Source organism: Myxocyprinus asiaticus, chromosome 17, assembly GCF_019703515.2.
Source record: "Myxocyprinus asiaticus isolate MX2 ecotype Aquarium Trade chromosome 17, UBuf_Myxa_2, whole genome shotgun sequence".
NCBI classification, from domain to species: domain Eukaryota; kingdom Metazoa; phylum Chordata; class Actinopteri; order Cypriniformes; family Catostomidae; genus Myxocyprinus; species Myxocyprinus asiaticus.
In genome coordinates, this window is record NC_059360.1 from 3915658 (window position 1) to 3933944 (window position 18287).

An 18287-nucleotide genomic window follows, 5' to 3' on the forward strand; every position below is an offset into this window, starting at 1 on the left:
AGCACTGATCCGACTGCGCATCTCTGGGTGTCTTCGTGTCGGGAAGAACACCACTTAGTGAACAGATGCCACTTCAAGGCAATCAACTCCAAATCAGCTGGACCACCTGAGGGTGGAGTCTCCACTCTCCCCTGAGGGTAACCTGACGAGACAGTGCATCCGCTGCGGTGTTGAAGTCGCCCAGGATGTGAGTGGCTCGTAGCAACCTGAGGCACTGCTGACTCCAAAGGAGAAGACGGCGGGTGAGTTGTGACATGCAATGGGAGCGTAGACCGCTTAGCGGTTGATGTACTGTACGCTACCGATGCTGTGTTGTCCGGCCGGACCAACACGTGCTTGCCCTGGATCAACAGCCGAAACCTCTGCAGGGCGAGCAGTACTGCCAACAACTCTAGGCAGTTGATGTGCCAACGCAGCCGCGGGCCAATCCAGGAGCTGGCGGCTGTGTGCCCGTTGCATACGGCGCCCCAGCCCATCTTAGAGGCATCTTTTGCAACCACGACGCACCTGGAGACCTGCTTTAGGGGAACCCCTGCCCACAGAAATGCAAGGTCGGTCCAAGAGGCGGCGACAGATCGGCGTAATGGCCACACGATGTGTCTCATATGCATCAACCCGAGCGGTGTGGCTGCCGCTAAGGATGCCAAATGCCCCAGGAGCCTCTGAAAAAGTTTCAGTGGAACCACTGCTCTCTGTCTGAACGCCTTCAGACAGTTCAGCACCAACTGTGCACGCTCGTTTGAGACTGAGTCCAACTCCAGACCGAGAAAAGAGATGCTCTGAACCGGGGAGAGCTTGCTCTTTTCCCAGTTGACCCGAAGCCCCAGTCAGCTGAGGTGCCAGAGCATGAGGTCCTTGTGTGCGCACAGCAACTCTCGAGAGTGAGCTAGGATTAGCCAGTTGTCGAGATAGTTGAGGATGCGGACACTCACTTCCCTTAGTGGGCCAAAGGCAGCCTCTATGACCTTTGTGAAGACGTGAGGGGACAGGGACAGGCCGAAGGGGAGGACCTTGTACTGGTACGCCTGGCCTTCAAAGACAAACCGCAGGAAGGGTCTGTGTCGAGGTAAGACCGAGACATGAAAGTACGCGTCTTTCAGGTCTACCGCCACGAACCAATCTTGATGCCGGACGCTCACTAGAATGCTATTTTGAGTCAGCATCTTGAACGGGAGTTGTACAAAGCCCGGTTCAGTACTCGCAGGTCCAGGATTGGTCACAACCCACCACCTTTCTTTGGTACGATGAAGTAAGGGCTGTAGAACCCTTTCGTCATTTCGGCTGGAGGGACAGGCTCTATCGCGCCCTTGCGCAGTAGGGTAATGATCTCCGCACACAAGGTAGTGGCGTTCTCGCCCTTTGGCCTCACGGCGGGGCAGAGCTCGAGGTGCCACGTCGAGGGGATTCGAGCTCCGTGGCCATGCTGAGTCCAGGGACATCGAAGCACTTACCTGGCTCCTGCCGCCCACCATAAGATTGGCCGAGGAGGGGGGAGGAGGAGTCTCGTCACCGTAGTCCACCAGACCCAATCCCGCGTGGGTGTGTTTGTGCCACAGCTGGGCGCAAAGGGGCGGGGTGACAGCCGCTGGGGCGCCATACCTGCAAACATGGGACGGTGGACGGTGGTCATGATGACGGCCGTGCATACCGAACATGTGACCCAGGGAACAAGAAAACCGCTCTTTTGTTGAATTTTTGGGTACCACAGCCTCTTGGACATGCGGCGAAATAAAATGAAAATGAAACAAAAGATTCTCCACCCGGCCCTCCACCGGGGGATGGAGTGGTCTGCTCACCAGCTCCGGAGAAGCGGGTTTCCTTGCCCCTGGTTCGCCCATCTCAGGGGCACTTCGAAGCCTTCCTCGGGTTCTTGGCGGCTGGCCGTGAGAAGGGTGGTGTCTGCTTCCTGCGCTGGGCTCCATGCTGGGGCCGGACCACGGGGTGGGCTACAGCGGAGCCTGTGTTGTAGTTGCAGGAGGATGCCCTTGGCGATAAGCAGACAGGGTGCGGAGTCTTGAGCCGTGCCGGGTCAGGATGTGCTGTATGGCCTCCGTCTGCTGCTTCACCGCAGAGAACTGCTGGGCTAAATCCTCGATGGTGTTGCCGAATAGGCCAACCTGGGAGATGGGGGCGTCAAGGAACCGTGCCTTGTCAGCCTCGTGCATCTCAACCAAGTTGAGCCAAAGGTGGTGCTCCTGGACCACCATGGTGGACATCGCCTGCCCGAGAGACCGTGCCGTGACCTTCGTTGCCCGGAGTGCGAGGTTGTACGCCGAGCACAGTTCCTGCATCAATCCTGCGTCAGAACTACCCTCGTGCAGTTCTTTTAGCGCCTTGGCTTAGTGTACTTGCAGGAGAGCCATGGTGTGCAGGGCGGAGGTGGCTTGTCCAGCGGCACCGTAGGCTCTAGCCATCAGGGATGATGTAAACCGACAGACCCTGGATGGGAGTTTCAGGTGCCCATGCCAGGTGGCAGCGCTCTGCAGACACAGGTGCACCACGAGCACCTTATCCACCTGGGGGATCACCGAATACCCCCTGGCCGCTCCGCCATCGAGGGTAGCGAGAGTGGGGGAGTTGAAAGACCGGGACCGGACAGTAAAAGGTGCCTCCCACGATCTTGTGATCTGAATGAGTGGTTGCACACCAGCTCCTTTTATACCTGTATGTCCGGGGGAGTGGCATGCAAATTCCACTCGCCAATTCTCATTGGCCTTTTTTTCAAAAAAGCAGAGGTGTTTGGGGCTCCCAAGAGTGACCCCTAGTGTCACTACATCGACACAACGTCGAGTGAGTGACAGATAGGGAACATATTATTTATGATTGTTTACTCCTTGTTTGATATGGAAACTATCATATGTATGGCATTTATTTAAATGAAAGTAGTATTTTATCCTATTTTTAAGAAATGGATTTGAATTACATAACAAAATTCCATCTAAATTAATTGTGTAATTTTTAACTAAATTAATTAAACTTAAAATATTCAGTTTATATGCAGTTTATATACAGTGTGTGTGTGTGTGTGTGTGTGTGTGTGTGTATACACTATATTGCCAAAAGTATTCGCTCATCTGCCTTTAGACGCATATGAACTTAAGTGACATCCCATTCTTAATCCATAGGGTTTAATATGACGTCGGCCCACCCTTTGCAGCTATAACAGCTTCAACTCTTCTGGGAAGGCTTTCCACAAGGTTTAGGAGTGTGTTTATGGGAATTTTTGACCATTCTTCCAGAAGCGCATTTGTGAGGTCAGACACTGATGTTGGACGAGAAGGCCTGGCTCGCAGTCTTCGCTATAATTCATCCCAAAAGGTGCTCTTTCGGGTTGAGGTCAGGACTCTGTGTAGGCCAGTCAAGTTCTTCCACACCAAACTCGCTCATCCATGTCTTTATGGACCTTGCTTTGTGCACTGGTGCGCAGTCATGTTGGAACAGGAAGGGGCCATCCCCAAACTGTTCCCACAAAGTTGGGAGCATGGAATTGTCCAAAATCTCTTGGTATGCTGAAGCATTCAGAGTTCCTTTCACTGGAACTAGGGGGCCAAGCCCAGCTCCTGAAAAACAACCCCACACCATAATCCCCCCTCCACCAAACTTCACAGCTGGCACAATGTAGTCAGACAAGTACCGTTCTCCTGGCAACCACTAAACCCAGATTCGTCCATCAGATTGCCAGATGGAGAAGCGTGATTCGTCACTCCAGAGAACGCGTCTCCACTGCTCTAGAGTCCAGTGGTGGCGTGCTTTACACCACTGCATCCGACACTTTGCATTGCACTTGGTGATGTATGGCTTGGATGCAGCTGCTCGGCCATGGAAACCCATTCCATGAAGCTCTCTACGCACTGTTCTTGAGCTAATCTGAAGGCCACATGAACTTTGGAGGTCTGTAGCGATTGACTCTGCAGAAAGTTGGCGACCTCTGCGCACTATGCGCCTCAGCATCCGCTGACCCCGCTCTGTCATTTTACGTGGCCTACCACTTCGTGGCTGAGTTGCTGTCATTCCCAATCGCTTCCACTTTGTTATAATACCACTGACAGTTGTATTACAGACTGTGGAATATTTAGTAGCAAGGAAATTTCACGACTGGACTTGTTGCACAGGTGGCATCCTATCACAGTACCATGCTGGAATTCACTGAGCTCCTGAGAGCAGCCCATTCTTTCACAAATGTTTGTAGAAGCAGTCTGCATGCCTAGGTGTTTCATTTTATACACCTGTGGCCATGGAAGTGATTGGAACACCTGAATTCAATTATTTGGATGGGTGAGCGAATACTTTTGGCAATATAGTGTGTATATATATATATATATATATATATATATATATATATATATATATATATATATATATATATATATATATATAGTTAAAGATGACTAAATTCTATTTGATTGAATTATGTTATGAAATCGAAATGTGTAAAAGAAAAAACCTTTAGCATTGAGCAAATTTAACAAACTTTGAAACATCTTGTCTTAATTGTTTGATGTTTTACAAGTAAAGCAACCAAAACAAGGGAGTGCATGGATAAACAGTCCCATATTCATAACAATTTTTTTTATATAATGACATAATTTTATTACTATCAATATTCATGGTAAGTTAAATTATAACCATTGCTAAAACTCAAACAAAGCAATGAATAAGCATTTTCTGTTTTTCCCTGCTTTGTAGTAAACACTAATACAATAAATCTAACCATTTTAATAAATGTTTTAATTAACATTTATTATACTGGTTTAAGAATAGACCACTGAAACCCCTTTTCTGTCCACCACTAATATGAATATCCTATTAGGAAATAGGGATATGCAGCAAAGCCATTATCTGTATTTGTATCTGTTCATATGACAAAATTATCTGCATCTGTCTCTGTATTTGGATAGAACCACGTGTGGGCAGTTCTTAAACTGGAAGTGCATCAAAACTAAATGAAATGCCCATTTTTAAAGGTTACTCTTACATTTATAGTTTCTATTAATAAAATATGCCTTGTTTATGCCTTTTCATAATAATAATAATAATTATTATTATTATTATTATAATTATTATTATACAACTATTATTTTAAAAATATCATTTTATTATTTTTTTGAATATTTATTTATTTTTTTTAATTTGTAGGCTACATTAACCTTGGAATATGTTGTGGTTTCTCCTGGTATTTCAGATATTAAAATCAACATGAAACAGAATTTTCATTTGTTTGTGCATGTATAACAACATTATTCTGAAGGCAGGAGGTGTCAAGCAAAATGTGAAATGTCAAGCACACATTTTGTAGAGAATAATAAATACAAATTCAAACATTAAAATAAATGAAAATAAAATCAATATAGCCTACAAACAGGTGAAAGTCCTGTAAACCTATCAGGATTTGTCACGATAAGACACCGTTATGTAATTAAACAATAATAATAATAATAAAAATAATAATAATGTTAAATGTATATAGCGTCTTACCAGAGGTAGCACAGCTTAAAGAATAAGAAAAGAAAGACGGAGCATGTTTCAGTTTATTCATTTTACATAGGGAGGAATATTCAGAATAGATGAATACTCTATGGAGCATTTAAACCTTTATGGAGCATTAACTTTTTTTTTCGGAATACAGTCTTCACCACTTAAGTTCCTTAATCACTGATGTGGACATAAATGTGGTCAACTTTAAAAGACGGATAGACGCTCCGACGTTAAATCATCACTTCAGGTCAGGAATTTAACATCGCGCTCAGGTTTAGGCTATAAATGAATACATGGGGATCATGTGTGTATAGTGTGATACATTAACATAAACATTTCAAGAAGTAGAAAGTGTATATGATGTTGTATCTTAATGTTACACTTGATAAGCTCCAGACATGCATGTAACAAGTAAAGGTTGGGCAAGGAGGAGGCGGGAACCGGCTGAACAGTCAACATAAAGTTTTAATGCAAAACTCAACTTAAACAAACATAAACAAACACAGACACATACACATGCGTGTGTCTCTCTATCTCTCTCGAACTGGTGCCTCCGGCTCCCCTTTATCTCGCTCTCCTGCTGATCAGCTGATTCAGCGCCGGCCGTGCATCATCGCGGCCCGGCCACACCCTTGTCCTCATCACACTTCTCCCCCTCCCATTTCGGGCCGGGGCGCCACCGGTCTGACCAACTCCCCCCATCTCTGGAGGGGAGACGCTGCCCTTCCACCGTTCTGTCAGCCGGTGGTCCACCCCGCCTGCTGAGACCCTGGGGGGGGAGACGAGGGGAGGCGTGGGGAGAGGGAAAGGGTGAGCGGAGCACAGAGAGAGAGAGAGAGAAGAACTTGCTCGCCGGCTCCAGGATGCACTGTCGCCCGGCCCTCAACCGCTCCTCTGGCAGATGGCAGCTCTCTCCTCCCCCGGCAGACGGCAGCGAGTCCTCTGGCCCCTAGCAGACGGAACCGCTCCTCCCTTCTTCGGTGGATGGCAGCGGTTCCTCCGGCTCTCAGCGGCCGGCAGCAAACCCTCCATCCCCAGGCAGACAGCCTCAGCTGCTCCCCTGGTGGATGGCAGGACTCTGCGACAGTGCATCCCTCCTCCCTCCCGGGTTTTGGCACCACTGTAACAGTTAAAGAATGGGCAAGGAGCAGGTGGGAACCAGCTGGAAAACTCAACTTAAACAAACATAAACAAACACAGACACACACACATGCGTGTGTCTCTCTGTCTCTCTCGAACTGCCGCTTCCGGCTCCCCTTTATCTCGCTCTCCCACAGATCAGCTGATTCAGCGCCGGCCGTGCATCATCACGGCCCAGCCACGCTCTCCTCCTCAACACAGCGCACAATTAACAGAGACCCCAAAAGGAGTCAAGACCACGCCCATCCGATCTGAAATCACAACGTGCGCATTTTCATTCATAAGGGTTACACTTTAGAAATATTGGCTGCACAGATTCATAAATTCTTTGTAATTTTGGATATGTTTATTTAAAATGACACTTTATCCTTGTGCCTATTGAATAATCAGTCATACGAATATTTTTATATTATTCGGATGAATCCATTATTCGTTTTGAAGTCATTATTCGTGCCTTTCCGAAAAAGGTATTCGGCTTCGGGCACATCCCTATTAGGAACACATCTAAAGCATGTTTAATTCATGCAGCCAAACAGAATATCTCGCGTTTTATTTGATCAACTCAGTTTCTGCTGCTCTTGTTTTTGCATACAGAACATTAAATTGAGGTTTGTGGCTCTTGAGTGCAGGCAGAAGGAACATTACACTGCATTCATGGCCATGCGCCAAAATGCTCGTCAGACTCATTTTACACGTGTCGGGAAAATATTGAAATTCGGGGACATTTTGCATCCCGGAATGGGATGAACATAATCATAAAACATTGAAGAAGGATGCGATTCATAATGTAACTTTACCCTGTGTATGTGTGTGATTGTGTATTTATCCCATCGGGTTTGCCATAAAAAGCGAATGCCCATATGGAGCTTCAGTGAGAAAATGAGTTGCGTTCAATAAACAGACTGTTTAAGTCTGTGATTGCTCAGTTTTCTACATTTTATTCTCAATTATCCTCATTTTAGTGTATTAATATTGTGGTGTCACGTCGCATCTGGTGTGGACAGGCCAAATGCGTGTCGCTAGAATCTTAACACAATATGTCTGGTTAGGACGAGGTGTAAGGGTACCATGCTCAGTATCTGCATCTGCATCATAATTGAACTTCCCTAGTATGAGAAAAAAAACTTAAGGATTAAGATACAATCAACTTTATCAACTTTGACTTTAAATCAAATTTACTTGCCAAAACCAGCAAATTGCTATGTAACCAGGGCACGTGCCAGCTGGACTATAGCGGCCATCTCTTTAGAAATTTCAATGAAATCCAAGACAACAGCCATTCTGCACTTCAGAAGCACTCATGAACACAAGCTCTGTCTTTGAAGCGCACAGATACCTGTCTAGGTCAAAGAGTTAACCAACCCAATTTGGTAAATTCTACTCGAAAAAATCTGATTGTGCCATTTACCAGTCTGAAAAGTGACATTCTTTAAGCTGATTTTTTTTTTATTGAGGACCGATTTATTTGCAATAAAGCCAGTGACATTCTTCAAAAAGAATGTATTAAAAAGGCATTTTACTTTGCCCAATGTTAAACTTTGTACAGTGTTTGAAGTAACATACAATATATCAGGTCAATACAATAAAGAATGCACAGATTTATAGACTTGTGAAATAAAACAGATGCTTTATACACTTGCCAAACTCCTTCAGCCAAGACACAACATTTAAAGAACAAGAAACCCTCTTCTGATCAGCAATGGAAATATTTTGAAAAAATGAGTGAGGTCATCTACATCATGCTAGAACAGCTACCTCTACCAGCCATTCCTGCAGATCTGTAAGTCCAACATCCATCATAAGAATAAATTCAAATGCTGGGAATTCCGCAACAACCAGATAACTGATGAAACCTGTTGGATAAGACATCAAACACCTTCATAATTTATAAATTGCTCTTATTGACTATGGCATAATTATATATTATAGTCATAATAGATTTACCTGAAAATCCTCATAGACATCTACAAGCAAAAACATATGGTACTGCGTGTTGCAACACTTGTATTACTATTTGCTTATTTTAATATATCTGTGGCAGGGAGGAGGGCAGGGCCGGGTCATGATGCTGCAAACCTGGCTCCTAATCAGGCTTATCAAGCCCACGAGAGGGATAAAGGCGACCGGAGGCGGCAGTTCCAGAGAGAGAGAGTTGCAGGCAGCTGCCCGGCATGTGTTTGTGTTTGTCTTTTTGTTAAATAATCATTTAATGATTAACTTAATGTTGTTAAGCCAGTTCTCGCCTGCTCCTTTCCCTTTTACCTTGTTACACTGGTGCCGCAACCCGGGAAGGAGGAGGCATGTGCCGTAGTAGAGTCCTCGCCACTACCATCCATCCCATCAGAGCAGCCATGGCCATCCGCCGGGGGACGGAGGAGCCCGGTGCCTGAGAGCGGAGGAACGGCCACTGACCGCAAGGGGAGGAGGGGCTCCTAGCAGACCGCCTGGAGCAGTCAGGGCCGCTGCCAGGGGTGGAGAAGACCCCTACCAGCCACTAAAATGCAGCGGGGTCGAGAGGACCGGCGACTGTGAGTGGGGAGGGGCTCCTGGCCCACCACCTGGAGCGGGAGAACTGCTGCCAGGGGCGGGGGAGACCCCTTCCATTCACCGAAAAACACAGCGGGGCGTTCTGTCCGCCAGGGGCTGGAGGACTGCCTCCGATCTGCCCGGGGAGGTACGGCTGTCATCCACTAGAGGGTGGAGGAGTGGCTGAGGACCAGGCTACGGCATATCAGAGAACTGGCAAGTACGTTTTTTTTTTCTCTCTCTCTCCTCTCTCTCTCCCACTGTCGCTCCGTGTTGGCCTTTCCCTCTTGTTTTTTTTCTCCCCTTGTCACCCTACCAGATCCGAAGAGGCAGGGATGACCTGCCGGCAGGCAGGGCCGGCATATTTGACGAGAGACGTTCATTGAGCGCTGATGTCTCAGAACAGAAGTAGTCAGATGCTTCACTCTTTGTATCACTCCGCTTTTGTTTGTGTAAGAGCAGTGCAGATGTGTAAAAAGCTAGATATGTGTCTTTTCATTTTTCCCTGTGAAATTAAAGATTTTAGCCAGCAGGTGTTGACAAAAGACAATTTTTGTGTGTTATGAGTGAGTTGAACTGACGTTCATTTCAGTCAGCGCTGCCAGTCAGCAAGGAGTTTCTTTGAAATTATTGGCAATTGTCTCTCACACCATGACCGCTCGGATTACTACTTGACTACAACTGGGAAATACAGCTTCATCATTAAGACTTATCACAGCTGAGAGACACAACAGACGAAGTAATCACACATATTCAAGGTGCTTAACTACCAGAGTTTCCGCAGTGGGAGCAGAATTCAGATGTCAACAACATTCAACATAGTGGAGGAGAGAAACGAACCGGCTACAATGAAATACTCAGGAAGGACCCCACTCGGACGGCTATTTTTTACACTGAGAAAATTATCTTCAGCAAGCTGACTAACACTAAAGATGAGGAATAGAGTTAAACAGCTATAGCTTTACTGTTCATCTCTGCTTGCGAGGGACGACAGACAGAGGTAAGCACTCAATCGCTCCCTTTCTCTCTCTCTCTCTCAAACACACACACACATCCTTGTTTCTCCAATAACTTGTCAGAAAGAGCCCAAGCTGCCGTTACTAGTTCTAAAGTGATGTTTTTGAATTATTAACAGAGGATTGGGTGCAGGGCATAGATTCCAGGGGGGATTGGGGGAGGTAACCCCCAATAATCAAAACAAGCAAGTACAACCCCCCACCCCCCCGATATTTATACAATGATCAATGGAAACATGTAAATTCTTCACACTGTAACCCCCCCCCAATGTTCAAGCCAAATCTATGCCCTGTTGTATATAAGCAATATCACACTCACAATCGTGCTATATGAAATATAGTACACATATAATATGAAAAACTAACTGCCCCCTTAAACTTAATAGCTGGTTGTGCCACCTTTAGCAGCAACAACTGCAACCAAACACTTCCGATAACTGGAGATCAGTCTTTCAAAATGCTGTGGTGGAATTTTGGCCAACTGTTCTTAGCAGAACTGCTTTAGTTCAGCCACATTGGAGGGTTTTTGAGCATGAACTGCCCATTTAAGGTCCTGCCACAGCATCTCAATTGGGTTCAAGTCAGGACTTTAACTAGGCCACTCCAAAACTTTAATTTTGCTTCTTTTGAGCCATTTGGACTTACTCCTTTGCTTTGGATCATTGTCTTGCTGCAAAATCCAGTTGCGCTTGAGCTTTAACTCATGGACTGATGACGGACGTTCTCCTTCAGGATTTTCTGGTAGAGAGCAGAATTCATGTTTCCCTCAATTACTGCCAGTCGCCCTGGCCCTGAAGCAGCAAAGCATCCCCACACCATCACACTGCCACCACCACCATGCTTAAACCGTAGGTATGATATTCTTTTTGTGGAATTCTGTGATTTCAGTCAGATGTAATGGGACCCCTGTCTTCCAAACAGTTCCACTTTCGACTCATCAGTCCACAGAACATTCTCCCAAAAGGTTTGAGGATCATCAAGGTGTGTTTTGGCAAAATTCAGAAGAGACTTAATGTTCGTCTGGGTTAGCAATGGTTTTTGCCTCACCAGTCTTCCATTGATTGCATTTCTGGACAGTGTCTTCTGATAGTGAAGTCATGAACAGTGACCTTTATTGATGCGAGAGAGGCCTGCAGTTCCTGGATGTTGTCCTTGGCTTTTCACAGCACTGTAATTGATCCTAGTGTCTAAAAACGTCTCCAACCAAATAAAACAATAATTGTACACAAGAACAAATTACACATGCAAATACAACAATAGCTAAAGCTATGCTCTCTCTCCAAAGCATGCAGGCATGAGTAACGAGATCTCATTCAGTTCCATTCTGTGTCATTTGAGCCATCATTGAGTCTGTGTCATGTACTTGGTGCCATGTCCTTTTGACCATATGCAATTACAGTGAACGATCCTCTCTGCCCATATTTGGATGACTTCCAGCTCTGGTTATAGTTATCTGATCCAGGAAAGCTAACCAGATATAGCACATTATATAATGTGTGCACATTGCACTTCGTGTATTATCTAATGATCTGTGAAACCGATTATGTTTTGTGTGGCTGGTTGTTTTATACTCTTTGAGAGCATTCCAACGACATATGACACATGGCTCTTTGACCAGTTTGATGTTTTTACCAATTACTATAATATGTGCAGAGCAAAATTACTTATAAATTATCAAAATGGAACACTTCTGATTTGTCTGCAAATTTCAAAGTAAATAGTGTCACGTCATTGGCCCAAATATAGGGGATATTGAAGGAAAAGCAGTTGACAGTGAAAAATCATCTCAGGATGCACCTCAGGAAGTTGGTTGAGAGAATGAACAGAGTGTGCAGAGCTGGAAATTAGACAAAGAGTTGCTACTTTGAAGAAGCTCAAATATAAGACAGCTTTGAATTTGTTAACATTTTTTTTCATTACATTATCCATGTGAGTTATTTCATACTTTTGATAACCTGACTATTATTCTGAAATGTGAAAAATAGCACTAATAAAGAATGAGCAGGTGCATCTACGCTTATGACTTCTAATGTACCATCTGTTGCTGTCACAGTAATTCCCAGCGTTCCCAGTCGAGTCAGTCAGTGCTCACAGTGACAGTGTTCAAGAACAGAAAAGTGACCTAATATAGGGAGAATGCATGTCAACTAAAAACAGGATGTGGTTTTGCTCCTTGTAGGCTCACTTCCAGCATGATATCACATGGGAAATTCCCCAGTTCAATGTATGATAAAGAACGAGAAGGAAATAATAACATATCTGACACAAGCTCGCCCCAAGCAGAACCTTATCAACACGCCAGACACTTATGAGAGTTTGTTGAGACTGTGCTCCTAAGGAAGAATGTCACACATTTTTTTTACATGCTTAAAAGTTGCTTATCGATTCGTAAATTAACCTTATCCAGAGTCACACTTAGACATTCAGCTTGGATTGCTGCCACTCATTGAACACTAACGTTTCCACCCCAATCTCTCTGTGTGGTTTATGACTGGGTTATAACTTATAACTGCTTATGATATATTTACTATCTGGCATTCTCATTTGATGACACAAGGACTCTGTATTCAAGGAACTTTCTGGTTGAAATGATTTCCAGGAATTTGTTCCTCAGTTTTTGTGTGTGTTTTTTCTTTGAAATGCAAAAATCACAGTTACAGTAATGCACTTGCAATGGAAGTAAAGTGTCCCAGCATTCCAAAGAGTTTAAATGCAGAAATGTGAAGCTAGCATTTTTATCAAAGCTCTAACATTAATTTGAAGTAATAGTTAATAGTTTAAGGCTGTCAAATAAAAATTCTAAATTTGAATATTAATAAAAATGTATAATAAAAATGCACATTTGATTGTTAATGGTGGGTCTAATACGGGTCATTGACAAATAAGGTTGTCCAAGGTGTTTAAATAAGAAATCTTTTAAAAATCTAGTTGAGAACACTTGTGTCAAGTTCTCGGAAATCTAATCTTTGTGTCCAATTTTGTTTCATCCATTCCTAAAAAACCTTTATAGTATTTTTTATAAAAATATTTAAAACTTTCAAATTGTCATATGATGTAACCATCAAGTAACAACACTTTCTTCGCACCTTGAATACATGAGAGTATAAACTTGATCTTTCGTTTCCAAAAGGTTTTCAAATTAATTTTTCAAGCTAAATTTTTTTTTATATAAAAATATTATGAATTTTTGACTCACAAATATCAAGTTTTTTCTGGGTTACACCACCTGATTCAAACAAAATGTGAATTTTCATAAAAATGTCACAATAAATATCAGATGTTTTTAAAACTTCATGCTCAGTCTTGAAGGTCTAAAGGTGTCCTCTCTGTTTTATGTTTTTTATGGCCAACATAAACAACAAAATGGCTACCTACATGTTGGTTACACCATGACTTTGATTTGGTGGACAAAAGCATTTTTAAATATGAATCATATTTTAAAACAATTGTTTCACTGCTTATTTTTGTAAGAAATAATAATAAAAGATTATTCTGCACTAGTCATGCCAACATTTTATTTTTCAGGAATTTCAGCTTTTAATGAGACTGTGTCTCTGGACACCACAAGACATTTTTCACTTCTAAGCCCCAGAAAAATATCAATATGACTTTGAACTCAGAAATGGAAAATATGCTCATCATAGAAGAGGTGTATTCAGGTAAATGGTTTGTGTGAATAGCATTTTGTTTAATGTATTTTTAATGTAATAGATCACTTCATCGTTGACTCTTAGGACACATGGCCATAATATGCACCTGTTACCCTCTGTTATTGTATTTTATTATGAATCTTGTATAAAGAATCCAAGTTATGATCATGAAAAATATTTTTTTCTAGATCGGTCGTCCACTGTCACAGACACAAATGTTTTCTACTCCAATAACTGAACTAGTAAAGGAAGTTTGGGCTGTTTCTATGAAGGATGCTTAAACAGTGGTGTCAAAAAAGTTGTTCTACACACAAAAGCGTTTTATGGGTGAAACCACGAAAACTGTTTCAATTAAAACATGTACATGTTGTAACTTACATTACATTCTGTTCTCTTTTTTTTTTTTTTTTTTAAAGAAAAACAAAATATATATAATATAGTATAATATATTATATAAATATAATATTAAATAAATATAATATTCTCTTGGCCATTTTTGAAAGTGCGCAAAACTTTTGAAAACTTACATTACCTTCAGTGGTGTAAGTTTCATGTGAACACTAGGAAGGACAAATCAAAACCCAACACACCTGTTTGCCAGTGTTTAAAAAAAAAAAACTACATCTTTTCGCAGTGGAGAAAGAACTTGCACGCTTAAGGTTGCCAGATTGCATTACTAAAGCATCTCTCAGGCAGAATATATCCAAACTGTACAAGTGTCAAGATCTGATTGGAGGATTTCACCTATAGAAATCTGGCAACCTTACACATGTGGAAATCTAATTCTGACTGACAAATCGCCATTATTTAAAGTCTGTTATTTATCAAATGTAGAAAATTTAATATTTTACTTGCATGATTAGTTCTAAGTAATACATGACACAATTGACCTAAAAGGGATGGTAAGTGGGGATGGTGGTTTTACAAGGGGGATGCTTTTTCATATTTCTTGCAACAAGGGGGATGTCATATCTTCGCATTTCCCCTCAACTCCAGCCCTTAGAATATGGAAAATGGCATATTGTTTCTCACAGCAGATGAACCTGAATTAAAACCAGAACAAAAACAACATAACAAGGTACAGAAGTGTTGAATTAATCCACACAGAGCGACATGAGCTTGGCTCTTCCTCACACAGACACGCTGTCGCTTGCGGCTGTCCGAGTCTCTGCCTGAAGGAAAGATGCCGCAGGCAGTCAAGAGATTCTCAGTCGCAAGCAAATAAACCATAACAAATTATCAGCGAAAATATCGGCAGTAATCCCATTATCGGTGTGATAATAATATTTTGATTTTTCCCGGTTAACGGCCAATAATACCGTGCAACTGTATATTTATCTCATTAAATTGAAGCCTTTGTAGTTAATAATCATAGTAGGACTTAACGTGATTTTAATTTGTGTGCTGAATGTTTAAGGAATGACATTTGTACGTCAAATGGTACTGGTTTTTGTATCTTAGCATTTTTACAATCACAACTTCACGAGTGTGGGACCCGATTCTACCAGTCACGAATATCAAGTTACAGTTACTTGAATAATGTATCTGGACATCCCTAATTCAATTTATTGATTTTTTAAGCCTTTAGTTTAAAATGAATGCACTATTGTTTTTTTGGGGGGGGGGGATTTTCCCCCTTTTTCACCCAATTTGGAATGCCCAATTCCCAGTGTGCTTTTTAAGTCCTCGTGGTCGCGTAGTGGTGGTGGAGGACGAATCCCAGTTGCCTCCGCATCTGAGACCATCAACCCACGCATCTTATCACGTGGCTTGTTGAGCGCGTTGCCAAGGAGACATAGCACGTGTGGAGGCAACTCACCACGTGCCCCACCGAGAACAAACCACATTATAGCGACCACGAGGAGGTTACCCCGTGTGACTCTACCTTCCCTAGCAACCAGGCCAATTTGGTTGCTTAGGAGACCTGGCTGGAGTCACTCAGCATGCCCTGGGATTTGAACTAGTGAACTCCAGAGGTGGTAGCCAGTGTCTTTTACCACTGAGCTACCCAGGCCCCCGGAATGCACTATTGTTAACAGCCAGGTATGTTCTTTGCAATAAACATTATAACACAGTGCTGTTATATTGGTTCGTTGCGCCCTCTTGTGGAATTCAGAGACTTAAAAATCTGGTGATCACTGATGTCTTGATGCTGTTTTCCTCTTCTTTAAATAATGTCTTTAAAATTTGAAAATAATTTGAATTTTGGTAACATTTAAGTGAAAAATTCACAGCCCTGTTGACAGCCCTAGTGGAGTTTGCTCCACATAAAGTACCTTTCTGCGTTATGTTGTCCTTACATCAAAGTTTAAAATCTGGTTGCAGTTTGCATAGACAAGGTCACTTATTGATTCTATCACACTAGTTTAATGCTAATACTGTATGTACAATGTTTAAGTCTCGTGGCAGTACTTTTTAAGGTTTATTGCATTAACCTCACATGCTTCTATTGTAAGTGCCTCACTATAACCTTGATTTTTTAACTAAATTACTGAAGTCTAAATTACTTTCCATTGTAATTGACATATATCCATTGTGATTTATCTCTGTTTTATTTGTTATTATTTTGCATATTGTTTGTATGTACTGTAGGTGCTTGTCATCAGATGCTGCAACAGAAATTACCCTTTAAAGGGACAATAAAGATTTACTACTATTATTCAATAAATGCTGTCAATACAGCTTGAATTGTATGGAACCCCAAACATTCCTTTAACATAAAGTCATTCACATGCCACACAAACAGCTGGACAGCAACAGTTTACATGTGTCTGTTATGTATGAAACATTCAGTGCAGTATACAGAATAATATACAGTCAAACAAATGCAGCAAATGGATTTGCCAAGGAATCATCTAAGAAACAAGACGTCCTCCTCTGTTATGCTGAAGGATATTGCTCTGGGTTTATGTTCTAGCACACCACATTATAGAGTGATCACACATTGTTCTTAGAGGTTCTCGGTATATATCAGGCTTCACTTTTAATGTTTTAATGTTGAAATGGTAAAGCGAACACTCCCCTAAGCCCTGGCACAGGAAGAGAGCGTCATGTGTGTTCTTTTAATAACTATCTGGCCCCATATCTCCTCTGTGCAAATGAGCAAAGCTTTAGGGATTTTACTGGCTTTGCATTCCACAATGGCACAGAGAATGAATGCCTGACAAATATCTGACTGCAGCAAATTCCAGACAATGCTGCTTCTCTCTTACGTAACTCATTTAGACTATATGAATTATCTCAGAGAAAAATCAATTTGCGTCCAAACACTCTGAAAAAATAAGGATGGAGAGGGATGTTCTTTTTGTTGATGAGTAATACTTCTAAAAATGAGTTGATATCGATACAACATTTTGATTCTGTAGCTTTTAAATAGGTAATATGTGTTCACCATGTCACGACTGGTTACAACAGACATTCAGTATCCATCCTCACGATGCTTTTGGGAAACGAAGCCAGAAGAGATAAGCTAAAAGAGAACTCAGTAGGCACAATCCTGAAATTCCTGCAAAAACAAGCAAGTTGTGGTTGTCAAGAACACCACAACTCAGTGGAACTCTTTGCTAATATGCCTTGCTAGCTAAGCGAACATTGCAGCAGTTAATGCTAATCAGTGAGACCTTTAATATGTCATCACCTCTGAATAATGCAAGAAGTGTTTGTGTATGAATGCCTTCTTAGGAGCTCTCAGGAATTGGCCACTTTCATGAGATATTTCTGGAATGCGTACAGAATGTAATGAATCAACACTCACTTCGCACTTTATTAGGAACACTGTGGTTGATATACAGTATATATCTCGATATGTATTTGATCTGAAATGGCTCAAAAGTGAATTTTATTTTATTTTATTTTTTTTTTAATCAGAGGAACCATAATTTCATGCAAACAGCCATTGTTGCCAAGTAGATTCAATATTTTAAAGGCATTAAATAAAAATCTATTTGATAATTTAAAAAAAGGCATGTTTCCCTACAGGTTTGCACTAAATGAACACAAGGGAGAATGAGATGTAATCATTGTCATTGATATGCACTATTTACCTTCATATATTTTTACTAAAAAACAAGGTGTGCAAAAACTATTCCACTTATTTTTTGAAAATCTGGTTGAATACTGCATGATATTTAAATTATTATCAAATTATTACTGTGGGACCCAGTCAAGTTTATTATTATAATACTGAGTTATCATTATTATTTTGAGGATTAGATTTGTTATTTAAAAGTAATGTATTTCTTTCCTATTTACTTTGCCTGGAGCTTTTATTTTGAACTTCACATGGAGCTTTTATTTTGAACTTCACATGGAGCTTTTATTTTGACACGAAAGTGCTGTGTGTAGTTTACAATGCTCCACATCTAGTGAAGCGCTGTTGTCCACTCTTTTTCTGTTACACTGTGCTGCCTTTGTAGATTTGTATAATAATTTGTAGCGGTTACTAAAGTTTGGAACTGCGCGAATGCTTGAACATTCAGTA

General features: G+C 42.0%; 1 protein-coding gene across 2 annotated transcripts in view; it reads right to left on the bottom strand.

The window, feature by feature from the left end:
- Window positions 1–18287, bottom strand: part of LOC127455347 (peroxidasin homolog) — a 103285-nt gene that overhangs the window by 74454 nt on the left and 10544 nt on the right. The gene's annotated exons all lie outside the window — the stretch shown is intronic.